At 45.1% G+C, this 15,009-nt stretch overlaps 1 protein-coding gene and 1 long non-coding RNA gene across 2 annotated transcripts in view; one reads left to right on the top strand and one right to left on the bottom strand.

The window, feature by feature from the left end:
- LOC1280796 (zinc finger HIT domain-containing protein 3) overlaps positions 1 to 11,451 on the bottom strand; it is a 76,094-nt gene extending 64,643 nt beyond the window's left edge. Inside the window, exon 1 of the mRNA XM_320662.4 lies at positions 11,448 to 11,451. The gene's annotated coding sequence lies outside the window, so the exon portion shown is untranslated. The remainder of the gene's footprint in view (positions 1 to 11,447) is intronic.
- Positions 1 to 15,009, top strand: part of LOC133392725 (uncharacterized) — a 93,192-nt gene that overhangs the window by 6,742 nt on the left and 71,441 nt on the right. The window contains exon 3 of the long non-coding RNA XR_009765777.1: positions 8,639 to 8,709. This is a non-coding gene — a long non-coding RNA (uncharacterized LOC133392725). The remainder of the gene's footprint in view (positions 1 to 8,638; positions 8,710 to 15,009) is intronic.

Raw genomic sequence — 15,009 nt, 5'->3', positions numbered from 1 at the left:
GATAGATGCCACCGTCCTCCCGGAATGCTAGTAAATATTCATCAATTCGGGCAGACTTCTGAGAAACTTCAACTGTCCAATATCATTAACCTCAAACAGGAGTAAAATGTTTGCAAAAACCCATCCCTCCCCGCCAGCATTATTCCAATTTTGATGAGCTCTAAAGACATGCTAAATGACAGAGGGGACGTGGGCAGGTTGAATATTTAATGTATTTAGCTAGGTCTCACTCCGACACATTTTGAAATGTCGTGAAGAATCAAACGAAAAGTCACGGGAGTTACGAGATTTTGCTGTGTAGCCTGTCCCAAATTCGGGGTGGCGGCATTTCAGGACCGAAATGAAGATCCTTTCATCCTTGATTTGGGAAGCTTTTTCACACGACACATTCGACGACACATACGTAATGCGGATGAATTTCCCTATTGCCAAATATCTAGGTAAGAGGACGTCTTTGATATAGGACGAGATAAATGGAAATTAGCATACAGTGGTGCGTGTTTACCTATTTTTGGAATCGTTTTGCCACCGTCCTCGTGGGGAAAGGGAAAAGCCAGATAGATGAAAGCCGACCGTGCAGATGAAGATTGAAAGTTCATCATCGCGCCCTTCCAGATTTTAGGTCGTAACAAAGACACACTGACAAGGAATGATCTCGTCTGTATATCAACCTTCAACAAGCGTAATAATGCTCTCAAATTTTCATTAAAACCCGTAAGAAAAAGTGTGTGAAAGTATGTTCTTTGAAAACGTAAAGCTTTGTAGAGCCCTTTTTTTAGCAGTGCTAAGCCACTTCAGTTTCTTCAGTCACGCGTAAGAAGAAGTTTCCAGTCATGAGTGAAAGTTCCGGGTTTTATTTTACATCAGGGACCAAAGCACGCCTGATGTTGAGCAGGTCGTACAAATTAAATCTAACGAGTGTGCTCGATTATGGCAGAAGAAGATAAAGAAACGAATCTTCCAAGAGGCTTTTTTGCACGATGATCGCAAGGCACGATGATGATACGCCTATCGAGCTGGCGTTGGAGTGTGCACGGCCCCATCAGTGAGAATGTTACAAGACTGCCCCGTACTGCGGTGCTCCTTCCACTTCCTTCCAGGCATTATGCGACGATGATAATCGTAATGGAAACGTTAGCAGTGAAAAGTGGCAGCTAGCAGTAGTGGCAAGCAAGCAAGAACGTCTCGAGAGCTGTTGAGCTTGAAAATGAAAATGAAAATGAAAGCTCCATAACAAACTCGCCGAACTTCGCCCGTCAGCCGTGGTCGCTATCTGTACTCTTACTTGCAGTGTTTTTTTGTTGTTGCTGTTGTTGGGCCCGTGTCTTTGTTGTAACTTCCTCAGAATACTGTCGTTTCTCGTTATCTCGGTCTACATTTTGCGAGGTGCTTTAATAAAAAGCATACAGTCTTCATCGGCTTGCCATGGGGAAGCGTAAAGTGTACTTGCGCTAGTTGTGCTTTATTTATTTTTTTTGTTGCGATATTTTTATGTCTTTCCACCTCTGTGTGCTGTCGGACAACGCTCCCAAGAGGCGAATGGCTGCATAACAATATTAATTTAGTCACACCGGTGACCAAAAATGGTGTAATTTTACTCTGACAGTGGAGAAACACAGCGCATTTTGAAACAGTTTTTTCTTACCTTAGAATTTGCCTCTGTATGTTTGGAATATGATCGTTCAGTCAGCCCAACGGTAGGTGACTTGAAGGGGAGCTGATATTTAAAAATGGAATTCTGAGTGTATATTTTCTCCTCCTAGTAGGATGACAGGTGGGCGGCTTCTCGGTGCGCGCATGTATTGGAAAATTTCCACCGAACGGTTCTCGACTCTGTTGATTTTATCCACGTGCCCTGTGTGGAGGAGGTGGTCCGATCGTTAGAAGACAAACTCTCCCCTTCCTTTCTTGTCTGCCCAGTCCACCCCAGTTCCCAGGCCCTGGCTTTGGGAATGTTTGGTCACATGTTTCATGCCTATTTTCCTTTCATCTGCTCCACATCCACCTGCCTTTTCTTATACAACTGCTACAGAAGCTCAGTTCGAACACGGTTGCAAGTCTACGATGTGGTACCATGCTAAAGTTTTCCTGACCGAGGCCGAGTGTAGTAACAAATAATAGTTTTAGACGGTCTTTCCAGTCCCTTTCCTCCCTCTGTTCAACATAAAACGGCCGAAAGTGCCATTTTCGGCTGTTCGGCATGAGCATGAACATCATAATCATGATGCGGAGTGTTGTAGCGCGTTTGAAGCTTTCGCTCGATAATAGCCTTGGTTGGTAGTCCTGTGTTCCTGTGTTTGGTAGCAGTTTTCTGCAGTTTTTTTTTGTTCTGTTTTGTTCGCTGCCAACCTGTTCTGCATTATGCCGCGCTGTGGCTGATGGCGTGCACAGAACGAACTTTCTGCCTTTTTGCTCAGGTGAGATGATGCAGAGGGGACACGGCAGTTAATGTCAAAAATACAACGTGGAAAGGGAGAGGAAGAGAGAGAGGGTCGAGGACTCAAACGGTATATACGCAAACGATGAACTTTTGCCAACTGGCTGGCACCCCTGAATCAGACAGAAGCCGTTGTGGTGGTGGAGCCGTTGTGACAATGGCAGCCAGCAGAGGAGTCGTCCAGCCATTTGCTCAAAATTACTTTACGGAATGTCTGTGTGTGTGTGTATGCTGCATTTTCTGGGCCAAAAGTTTTGTGCAAAATTATTAGCCATGCTCTTTCCCACACACGCACACACCCCCGAAACAGCTGCGGGGAGAAAGGATATGGCATGACTTGTCTACCTGACTATCTACTCCATTGCTGGCAGAAACCCACGAACCTACGGACGGCTCGAAAGTTTTTGGAGCAACTTTTGTGGTATCAGCCCCCCACAAAAAAAGAGCCTAGAATACGACCACCAAACAAGCCAAAGGGCGGAACGTGTACGGCTTTACAAACTTTAAAACCCATCCTCGTGGCGTGCTTGCTGTTATTCTACTGCCGGCCTGTGATAAGCAGGACATCTTTATTTTCTACACCAATGGATTCAATTGCCAATGGCTTCTGCAACCTCTGCACCGAACACCGATCACCTGGGATGTAGTCAAATTCGTTGCCGCACGCGAATGTCTTTGGGAGTTTTCGTGTAATGTCAGTTGAATGGCATAAAACACAGAAAATTCTATCCACCACGACATGACAGTGGGTTGAGCAAAAAAAAAAAATCGTTTCCCCAGAGTGCAGGAACTACGATGGAACTTGCTATTGTTTGCTGCAGAGTTAATATCTGTTTTGCAATAATGTAGCTATTTATAAATAGAATGCGATGGCGGTGGCATAGCGCATTAGTGCATTGCGGTTTTCTTCTTTTCAATTTGCAATTACTAAGGGTTCATTGCAGCTTTTTATCGGCATTATTGATGGATATTAGCGAGGAGGAACAACCAGTTCAAAATCAATTACCAGTTCAGTGATATTATTCAATAAGCTGCAAAAGAAGTAACATGGTTGAGATAAAACCTTCCATTGTTGCTCTTATAAAAGATGATGGACGATGATTTAGTTACAGTTTTATTCATTTTCGTTCGAAGAATGGCATTCTTTGGCGTTTAAGAGCTTTAAAATAGAAAGTAGAAAGCAAGAAAATAACATTTTGTCTATTTTTCATTATTCATTTCTCGTCATAAACCCACAAGCTCGCTGTTTTCCGGTGTACTGAAAGGAAATGCACAAACACATACACACACAAATGAAGGAAACACCCTTGAGGAACGAATTTCACCGGCAATATTAACCGTAAACGGAACGAGAACGATCATCAACCCCGCCTCCTCCCTCATTTCCCAACGGCCCATCAGAACGACTGTATGACTGATGATGATGATGATGTGAATGACTTCGCGGTAGTGTTCCGAACAAAAACCACTCCTTGCACCGCCTGTTGTGGTAAATACTTGACGGCCAGGACGGCCCGCGGGTGGGACAGCCCGGGAAGGATTGTGGAAGGAAATTGTTTGCGCGTCTCGAGGGCAAAGGAAAATATATGCCATTTGATTGAGTGATGATAGGCGACGAATGAGCTTCCCGCGAGCGCGAGTTTTTGATGTCAAAATGACGAATTTTCGTAGCCGCAAAAGGAGCAATAATCATGTAGCCGGTTGCGAACCGCCACCACTCCCACCGTGATGGCGTTACCGGCGTTACCTCCGTACTACCCAAAAGAGGTTCGTTAAAAGTCATACAGTGAAAATATTTATCTGCGGCTCGGCATTGGGTGAGCCGGGCATATGTTATTTTTGAAAGCAGCGAGCATGCGGTCCTGGTGGATGCGTGGTGCGTGGAATGTTATGCGAAAACCAGCGCTTGATGTTGGTTGAGCGTGAGAAATTTGGAATAGTCATGCCAGCTGAAAAGAGCGGGTTCGTCGTTTAATGTTTTTTCAATGCAAAAAATAGATATTGAAAATCAAGCGGTTTCGCTTGTTGGTGCGTGTGCTTTGTAGGCAAGCAGTTGTGCTAAACGAGCAATCAGATGGTATTGATTTTAAAGTGGACAACGCTACGCATCATAAATGTATAAACTTCGATGCAATGTAATACTAATACGATATCGTTCGTCGAGATAAATCGAAAAGTACAGCCAGAACCATAATTATGTGTGTAGACAGTAATTTTAAAGTAGAAATGGATTAAATGTTAGTATAACTTGTTGGAAATTTAACGTTTTTACATATTTTTTCATGTATTTAAAATTATTATTAAACAACTTATTGAACAGAAAAACGAATCATATAATCATCGCTCACACTGTATGTTTGTTTACAAAGAAGATCTAAAAGCTGCAACGAATGTAACGCTCGAAATCTATTCAACCAATCCAAATGACTCATACGGTTAATCTAGTGTAAAGAATAACAAGGAAACATTATTAGTTGTTTGTCTGTTGTGCTACATGAAAATAACATAAATAGCCAAAAATACACAGACTGATATTTCCATGTTTAAATGTGAAAGGGGTATTTTTTGTTAAATTATTCACAGAGACGCTCACACGCCGCCGTCCACAAAACTCAGAAATAAAACATCAGAATTACCATCTTGCACCGCCTTCCCATAGCAAACTGGGTACAAACCTGCCTAGGTCAACCAAATTTCTGCTTGAGCTCTAATCGCCGTCTGCTTATGTCTGCCCAACCCATCCCAATTTCCTTACTACCTATCTTGATGTCGATTCAGTGACCGTTACGCCCGATATTGCAAAAAACAACGCCCCAAAAAACAATCATAAACAGTATAAATCCCCCTTCTGTTTCCTCTCTAATCACACCAACGACAACGGCAACGACCCTAGGACCCGGCGGAGACCCGGTCTCTTCTGCTGCTGTTGCCCAGGGTCATAAAGTGCGTTCGAAATGTGAGCCAATTAAGTTCAGCAGCCAATTTGACCGATCGCTCCGGCGGAGGACGGATCGGATCGGAATTGGAAAATAGCTGAGGTAAGAACCCATACCGCCGTCACCTCATCAGCGCACGCAGGTGCACGCATTATAAGGTAGGACGCTAGACCGTGGTGTGCGTATGATTGACCGGTGGGGGAGCGAGTGGAGGTTAGGTTAGTTTGCCGGTGGGTTTGCGCCGGTCGTCCAAAAGTTTACGCACGACTTGCGCTTGCGACCAACGCAGCCAGCAACCAAAACTATGGTCACTAGGGGGGGTTTTTTGTTTAGGAAAACTTCCACCAAAATCTACCACCCTGCTCTCCGCTGTTGGGAAATCACTGGCCCGTTAACAATAACAGGTTGTTTAGTGGTTAGTGGAAGCGTGGCAATTAATTTATGATCAGTTATACGGATTAACTCCACCCGGCGGGGTAGGGAACGGGTTGGTGTATTAGGTTTGTGGCGCGACCCACACCCAGCCGGCCCAACAACAGAGCGCGCTCCAAACCAATCAAAAGTTTGGCGAAAAATGCGAATGATAGGTTCGAATTTTCATTAAAACAATTAAAGTTTCGCTGCGTTTGATTGCACATGGCTGGCGCGTGGCGGACGGTGGGGTGGACAGCGGCGAAAATAAACTGTGTACCAGTACTAAACAAAACATGTGCCAATTTCCCACACACACGCCACATTCTCTCTCTTTCACTGTATCTACCCCATCACCTTCCCCTTTCACACCACCCCTTTGGCGCTCCGAAGGGGATAAAGTTGTGTAAAACTTCCTGCAAACTGAACCGTTACCGATTCCAGCCGCGAAAAACAGACGTGTTCACATGGCTTTTTAATTAACACTTTCCGCGCGGATGATTGTTTCTGCTGCTGCTGGCAAGTGTTGTTGATTTGTGGCGTGTGTGTAGGATGGTTCCGTGCGTTTTGCAGCTACCCCAGTTTGTCCGGTGGTTCGGGGTGTGCTCCGGATGCGATGAAGTTTCTATTGCACCCGGTCGCGCGCTTCCGAAATTATAACAAAAAAACCCTTTTTTTTCGGTGAACAAATTGGCAAACCGGGCAAGTACTGAGCCGGGTGGTGTTTGGTGAAGCGCACATTTATAGTGTTGTGGTGGAGGGAGGCGCAATTTGGAGGGTTGGCACCCCGATTATTGCCCGAGCGCAGCAACACTTGAGCCTAACCGCAAATATAAACTCCGAGGCTCCAATTAGACGCCAACGTAATGCTGATTAACGTTAAGCCTCACTGGCCATTGGGCCAGAAATGGGCGAGCGAACGAGTGGGCCCGCGCCGGGCATTGTTATCACATGGGGCCGATATTCGGCGGTCATCTGGTAGCTCGAATTTTTTAACCCGAATCGTTTCGCGACCGACCCCTCTCCGCTACAATGGTGCAATGAATTTTATGGCCCAGATTCGGGTAGCCGGCCGGCGACCTGCCCCGGGGGGGTTTTGGCTGTTGGAAGTGGCAATCGTTGGACCGTATCGTGGAGCTTCTTTCTTTCTACATACCCCGAACACCACCAGCCCGTTGTGCTTTTATGGGTTGTGCTTCTTGGTCGACCTTAGCGGACCTCGGTAGCCAAGTGTTATCCGATCGTGGTGTAATGTCTCGTAAATAAGCCTGATCGGGATAGTATAGTCCGCACGGTCGTCCCGCACAAAGCCCTAACGGGCCCGTTTGTGTGCGATGGAGGGAGAGGTGCTGTTTGGAGGAAAGTTGCTTTGTGAAGTAAAAGGGCCTACAGTAAGGTAGGAAAGGCTATTTTGAAAAGAAAAGCCAATTACTAAGCTTAGCAGCAGTGTTTATTTCTTTGAATAAATAGTATCTTTGGTGTAGCTTTGTGTCTCGAGGATGTTTCATTGAAAGAACGGACTGTGTGTTAGGATGTTTTTTCCAGTTTTGTGAAATTCTTGTTAGTGTACGAGAAGTTTATCGCAAAGAAAATGATAGTAATTTGATACTAAAACCCGAACATTTGCTTCTTTCCAAAAAATAAGTGCTAAACGCTACGGATATGTTATAAAAGGAAAGGTTCTTTATTAACGGAAATTTATCCTATGTTTTTAGTCAGGTTTAAGAAAAACATTAGACTTCGGAATTTTCAATGTTTTTTTCCTGGCCAACAGTCATCTGACGGTTTGTGCATATTATAACATTGGGCCCTTTTCCTTTTTAAAATCGTCGGCTGTAATTTCAGCCTGTCAGCTTGTATAGCAGTTTTCGAGCAGTTATCAAAGTGAGTATAATATACTGGTGGGCTTATCCCAAGGTATATGTATGATTGATTTTTATCGCTTCTGCTGGGCGACATTGTGGGAGACGTCTGTTAATCCCTGCATACTAATTTTCAAAGTGTATGTAGACCAGGTGGTCTCAGAGCATGTTTGTTATAACCAAATTTGAACGTCACTTTTTGACAGGACGGGTGAAAGTTTTTGCTCTAACAGGCTTTCTGGTAACTTGACGGCTACACATTACTCTCTTAAAATCTTCATTTTATACACTAAAACTTCTTCAAACGCGTGCAAAATACCGCTAATAAGCTAAATCAAATCTGAACGACTTAATCTCCATTTTTGTTTCGATTCAATATCTTCAATGAGGAGACTAATGTTTGCTGCGTATGTGCTGTCAAATGGTGCTTTTTTCGATTCTGTAAATAGTTGTCAAACTATATGGGACGAGACTACCTGCTCTACATACACTTTAATTCTAGATTCCACCACCTGATCTCTTTAATGCACCTTGTGGTGAATAAAAAAAACGACTTGTTTTGACATTTCTTCAAGCAGGTACTCGAATCCAATTCTAGCTTTGAGGCTGAAATAATCTAGGTTGATAATCGTACACTTGTTTTGTGTGTCGATTTGTATGGAGCGTTGACATGATTTCAGTCGTCAACTGTCAAACTCCATATAAACAAGCTGGCTAGCATCGTGAAAGGCCCCAGTATTACAAAACGATATACATTTATGTAGGTCTTTGGTTTGGTTTGCAAAAGTTTGAATCTGATGATAATGATTATTGCTATTTTAACAGTCCATTCAACAGTGTTTTTCAAAGGTTCATTAAATAGCTGCATTAACTGTATATAATGAAGATGTTGAGAATCGAATTCAATATCTAACTACCCTGAAAAACAAACACGTACCAGCGTTTACCAATCTAACCGATCATTACTATTATTTGTCTCTTTATTCTTCCAGATGCTAGTAATTCACTTTCCCCATCGGCCCAACCCAACCGCACCAGGCTCCCGATTAGAAACGTCCTCTTGGTAAGTGGGTGTTCCCGTTAAGCGTATGTGTGTGAAGAAAGCAAATATTATCGATTCGAAACAGTTCCCCGTGCTCTCATGCTGCACGAGCACTTGCAGCTGTCTGTTTGCCCATTTTTCACCTCACAACTGGCCGTAAATCAAAATCTACCATTTCCAACATGCTACCATTCCCAAACCATCCGGTAATGGTGTACGTACAGGGAAAGGTGGGTTCTATCGATACACTCCAACCCACCCACCGTGCCTACCATCAACATTTGATGGCACATTTCACGCTCATCGTTTGTTTTACTTGCTCCCTTCCCATCCGTGGCCATGTGTTGTTGTTAACCCATCGGCCCAAAAGTTTGAGCGTTAGTGTATCTGTTCCGATCGCGAATGCGTGACGTCTTGTTTTTAACACTCCTCCTCGCCTAAGCGAGAAGACGCGTTTGCCCTATCGATGAAGCGGTCATAAATGGTGGTGGTGGTGGTAGGGGGACCGGCGTTTCTGTGTTTGATGATACTACTTTCACCCCGAGGAAAGAGCGTGCTTCTTTCGATAATGCGCCATAAAACGCATAAAAGCCACTTGGTTCTGATTTTATTATTTCATCCCGGCCGAAACTACCGACTGTGTCGGAAGTGGCAAAGTAACATGTTGGGTGTGTGTGAGAGAGTTTTTCTCTCTCCACTCCATACCTTTGGGATGGTGTTGCAGTTTTATGCCTTCGGGTAAGACACTTGGGGCTTGGTTTTAGTTTTTGCAACCACCAAATAAAAAAACAACCTGCGATCCGTCTGCAACATCGTACCAAGTGCGTCCGTCCGGTAAATGCGTCCCGTAAAAATTCGTAGGCCGATAGAAGTTAAAGGACGCCCAAAGGTACCCAAAGGTACATGAGGCGTTCGCCCGACCATAAAAAGGAAAAGACAAAAAAAAGCAACGCAAAATTCCGATCGCTGGTAAAAGTTTGCCGTAAAAAAACACAGCACACACACACACACAGCACCCGCCCGCTCCGAACCGCACTGATTGGAAATCTCATACCAAGGGGTTTTTGCGTGTGCCTTCGGGAATGTCTAGCCTTTCAAAGCCGCCGTCGTTCACTGCTCCCAAAAGCTCCGTGCCGCCCTGATGTGCCGGATGTGTAGTGGGTGAAAATGGCGTCCGGAAATGGGCATTTTGTGCTCCTGCTGGGGGGGGGGGGGGGTTGGTTCGAGTCCAAATTCGATCCTTATTGAAGCCATCCAGCCTGCCAGTCAATCGCCAGCATTGGAGGTTGTGTTGTGTTCCTTTTTCTTTCTTTCTTTCTTTTTTGTTTGCCGTTATGTTGCCGTTACACTCTTTTGATAGCGAACGGAGCCAGGGAGGGAAGACTACGAGCAGCGACTACGAACCTTAGAAGGCTGCTTTTGCCGTCGATCCTTTCGCGTGCCTACCCGCCTAACTCAGACCGTGTCGCGAGCGGTACCATATTTTCCACATTTCTCCATGCGGAAAGAGTAGCTGTGTTTGTGTGAGCGTGTGTGTGCGAGTGCTGGTCCGGATGGTTCCAGCTATGTTTTTGCTAAAGGGTTTTTTCGCCCGAAAGCTCGCCGTCCTCTTTTTTTCTTTGTCTGCTGCTGCATAATGCTGATGGTTTTGTGGTGGAACGCGAAGCAAACGACCGTTTTCCGTCCATTCCATCGGTACCCGGTGCCGACCAGACAGACAAGCGAATGGGAAGCGAACGGGAAAAAAGGGAGGGAGGAAAATCACCACAATCAATGGTGGGGAAATGGCCTAACAAAAAAAAAGAGATGCAGAGAAAAAGCGATAGGAAGGAGATTATTTCTGGGGCGTGATGATGAGAGGCTTCCGGTTGTGTGTGTGTATGTGCTTGTGTGTGGGGCGATGGGCCGGAAGGAAGCAAACACATCGGGACTAAAGCGAGCGCCCAATTGTGGACACAGAGCTGTGTGCGTTCGTTTCGTTGGAAAAGCCCACAATTTTCCCACAATCATCCCGAGCGCGTTATCCTTTCCACCCCCACAGCCGGCGCAAGAATGTATTGGAGAAGCATATGAAAAGGGGAATGGACGGGGACCGATGAAGAAGCAATGCTCTCCAACAGTTTCCCCTTCCCTGCCATTTTTCCATTGGAATTTGCTTTTCATCCTCACACACGGAGCGCGGAGATTCCATTCATGATGGCGCGCAAAACCGAGAGGTGCGGAGGGGGGATGGGCAGGCTTTCGGTCGAACAATAACAGTATCCCATAACCGGAATCGAATCGTTACATTTCAATAGACAGCAACAATTTTTCTTTCGGCCGTTGTCGCTACTGCGGACTCCACAGAGACTCCAACCGGCTCTACCCCAGAAAGGTTCTACCGAAATCGCCTGCCAGCGCGTGGGAGTACATTTGTCGCAAGGGAGGGGAACAGGGGGAAGAACCACCATGCCTGAAGACCGATCGAGCGAACAACTGAACCTTTTCCGTCTTGGAGCAGCGATTTTCTGTTTGGCGCAGCAGTTTTTCGCCTGCCTCTTCTGCCTCTTTTGTTTTGCTGTGCGCTTGGGCTATGTCCTAAGTCCATTTCACAACCGTCGCGCTGAAGTGGCCACACGATTTCGTTCGCTTTATTGATTCAATTCACCACATCAGATCGGAAAATCTCTGACAGCATCGTGAGAGGCGGACATCACAACACCGGTACGATACCATCATCCCTGCCTGCACACACACCGACACACGAACAGTGCTATTCTTGCACGGCGCGGCACTACTGGCCCCACGGTCCTTCGATCGTATTTATTTTATTTTATTTCCTACGATTGTCGAGCAAATTTCGAAGAAGATTGCATCAAATTAGCCGAATCGAGTAGCAGACGCCTCCTTCCGGGCGAAGCTTTTGTTGGTTCATTGTTCTCCCGCAGCAGTGGGTGGCGTGGGGTTCGGCATGACGTAGGCATCCTCCGAGGGCAAGGGCGCTTAGTAATTGTTTATTTATTGCAATTGACAATGTCTTCGTTTATGGGTGGAAGTTTTTTTAGGCTCTAGGCGCTGTTTGCGTTTGTTTTGTTTGATTCTGGATCTATGTGTGTGTGTTGGTAAAGCTTGCTCATAAAGTAAACAATCGTTTATTTGTCGTCTGGAATAGGTCTGTACATTGTATTGACAACTTCCTACGCACTGCAAATAAGCGATACCGTAGTAGTTTCGTTAGGCGTATGGAAAGGAAATATTGTTATTCTACCCTTATCGAAACAGACATATCGATGATGGGATCTTGAAAGTAATCGTTTCCAATTGGTTGCCATCTGTTAGTATATAAGTTATTTAGTTTATAGTTTATTTTGTTAGTATATAAGACAATTTTGAATCCAGGATTTGATCAGCTGGATAATATATTAGTTTACTGTTTCTTGTAATTTATCATCTCCTATAGATCACCATCGGGAATTTTAAACCTGAAGCTTGAAGCTTCAGCTGAACATGTGATGATAAAGCGCAGCTAGCTTTGGAAACCTACTTACTTACTTATCGGGTGCTACAACCGCTTTGCGGTCTTGGCCTGCCTCAGGAGTGTCCGAAACCGCTCACGGTCTCGCGCCTTCGTCTGCCAGTCCATTATCCCGGCCCTAATGGCGGACGCCTCCACGCCATCTTGCCAAGCTTTGGAGACACTCGCTGATAATTTCATGGGTTGTGTTGTATGAAAATTCCTTTTGTCATTTTGTTATATAAAAATTATCCTTGAAACATGAAAACACATTAGCATATACAAGTCTTTCAAACTGAATTCAACACAACATTGAGTTTAAAATGCTCTTTTCTCTGAATTTATGTACAGAAATGCTCAAAAATTTGTTTCTTGTAAAGCATTTCATTTAATTTTTATACTGTGCAAGATTCAAAATTCATAACCATAGGTTTTTTCATACATGCAATCAATCCTATTGGAATCATATTTGGGAGAACTTATGGGCCTATGTGATGCGGTTCTCCAAGACACCAGGAAATATTCCAGTACAGATCATGTTTCGGCTAAGATTATTTAGTCCATAATAAGTCCAATGTAGCCAATCCATTGATAATTATGATAATAAAATCAAACTTTGGCTGTAGCAGCGATCGACCCATTCATCCTCCATAGCCGTTGATGGTAAATAATTCTAATATCCAAGTTTAGAATATTTACATATGTACTTGATCCAACTCACGATCATAAATATATCTTCCAGGCGTATAAAAGCAAAGTACGACTTCTCTTTACTTTCATTTTAATCAACATCATGTCCTTTATAGAGTCTAAATATTTTCAAAAATAAAGCACTCAAAACAAAAACAAAGCTACAAAACTCTTTTCCATCCTTACTCACCATCACACGCAACGACACGCTTAAACAATACACGCAAAGAGGTAAAACTATTGCAAGGATGCAGCAATGTGTACTACCGTTTGCACCATACACACACAAACGTTCGGTCTACATCTTTTTCTGTCTGCTGCTGCTGCTTGCAATAAATTTTATTCCATGCATGCAAATAAAACCCGCCCCATGCGTCCGTCCCCAACCAGCTGGCCACGCCGGGGACGTTTTTAAATGCCCATCGAGAGGGAGATTTTTCCACGCAGAGAAGCATTCTCTCTTTCTCGTGTGTGAAAATCGGCTAGTACCATTTGTGGTGCTGTCCTGCAAAAGAAAGAAATGACGGGTAGTAGTAGCAGTAGGCCAGCATTTTCCTTCTACTTGTTCCTACCGCAACTGGTTCAACTTTTTGTTCAACCGAACAAGGCGGGCGGCAATGGAATGGAAAGGCTGCTGGTAAACTACAGTTCTGTGCCGTTTTTCATTTGCTCCCTTGTTTTTAGTTCGAAAAAATAAGACCCCCCGTAGGTGTGTGTGTGTGTGTGTGTGTGTGGCTCAGGGCAAGCAACTGCAAACTTCCCTTTCTGATTCTTCCACTCATACCCACACTCGGCACGATGGCCCTCGAGCACGCCGTGGTGGTGGAAAAAGGTGAAAATCGGTTGCACGCGGCGGGTCGCTTTGCATTCCGTTTTCGCCAAAACGCATTTGCGGGTGCTTTGTTTGCGCGTGTGGTGGTAGCGGACCGCTAGTGGCAAAAAGGGGGGGAGGGGGTAAACCCTCCTCCCTTCCCCCTCTTTCACTCGACGGTGGTGGATGGCCACGAACGATATTCCATTCGATTTCGAAAAGTGCAACTGCAGAAATGTAAAACATGTGCACCATATACTCTCGCCGACGGTGTGTTCGGGTCGGTCGGCGGTGTGTGTGTGTGTGTGGCTCTACTGCACTGGAGTGCATTTCCTTTTTGCAGTGAACCAGTTGTACCCATCCCGCCCCCCCTTATCACCCGCTGATATTTGCGGAAAAGATCCAATTCAGAATTTCGCTCAAGAGCGAGAGATCGGTGCTTTAAATTGTGCCTCGAGGGGCTCCCGAGGTGGTGGCTCCGGGCGGGGTGTAACCCTTGTGGTGGGGTTGCACTTGTCACGCCGGTGCTGCAGCGTTGCAACTGCACCATTGCATCCCATCCCCGTGGTGTGTCCCCCTTGCCCTTCTAATTGGAGGGTGTTGCTTTTCGTTTGTTTCTTTTTGTGTGTGCTGGCTCCCATTTTGGACTACAAATGCAGCGACGATTATGGAAATAGTTTGGGTGTTTGTGTGCCTGTATGTGTGTCTGTGTGCATTTGCTCTATTGCGCATAGCGGTGCGACAATGGTGGATTTTAGTGTTTTGTTCTGCCGGCACTGAGACGGGTGGTCGGGGGACTTTATTTTGCTCTCGATTTGACTCCGTTTCAGGGGTGGGAATGCGTCTTCGGTTGCGTTCGGTGTTGGTCGCAACCGTTATACGGCAGCGCACGGAATCAAGCGAACACGTGTTCGATTGCATCCTTTTGTTTTACTTCCATTTATGTTTCGCTCGCGCCAAACGGTCAAGTTGCAGAACGGTTTTAGCTTGTTTTGTGTTGCCTGCGACAGGATTGTTTGACTGCTACGTTCTGTTATTAAATTATCGTTCGGTTTGGCTCCTTTTTTGTTTGGGTGTGTGTGTGAATGTTTTCTCCATTCTCAGTAGCGAACAAATTCGTTAAAGTCAGCCTTTTTTCCCGCACACACTGTTAAGCTTTGGACGCCGAAATTCATTCCCACGTGGGTGATTTATTGTGTACCTTTGCAGTGTCGTGAGTGTGTCTGTGTGTGTGCTGTAAATAAAATTGAATCTAGTCGAGCGAATGTGCTTGGTACTCGATGTTGGAATATTTGATTAGCCGTGGGAAGAGCATGAATCGGGGACA

The sequence above is a fragment of the Anopheles gambiae genome, chromosome 3, assembly GCF_943734735.2.
Source record: "Anopheles gambiae chromosome 3, idAnoGambNW_F1_1, whole genome shotgun sequence".
In the NCBI taxonomy this organism is placed as follows: domain Eukaryota; kingdom Metazoa; phylum Arthropoda; class Insecta; order Diptera; family Culicidae; genus Anopheles; species Anopheles gambiae.
Note: the sequence above shows the minus strand (reverse complement) of the source record. Positions and strands in the feature narration are given on the sequence as shown.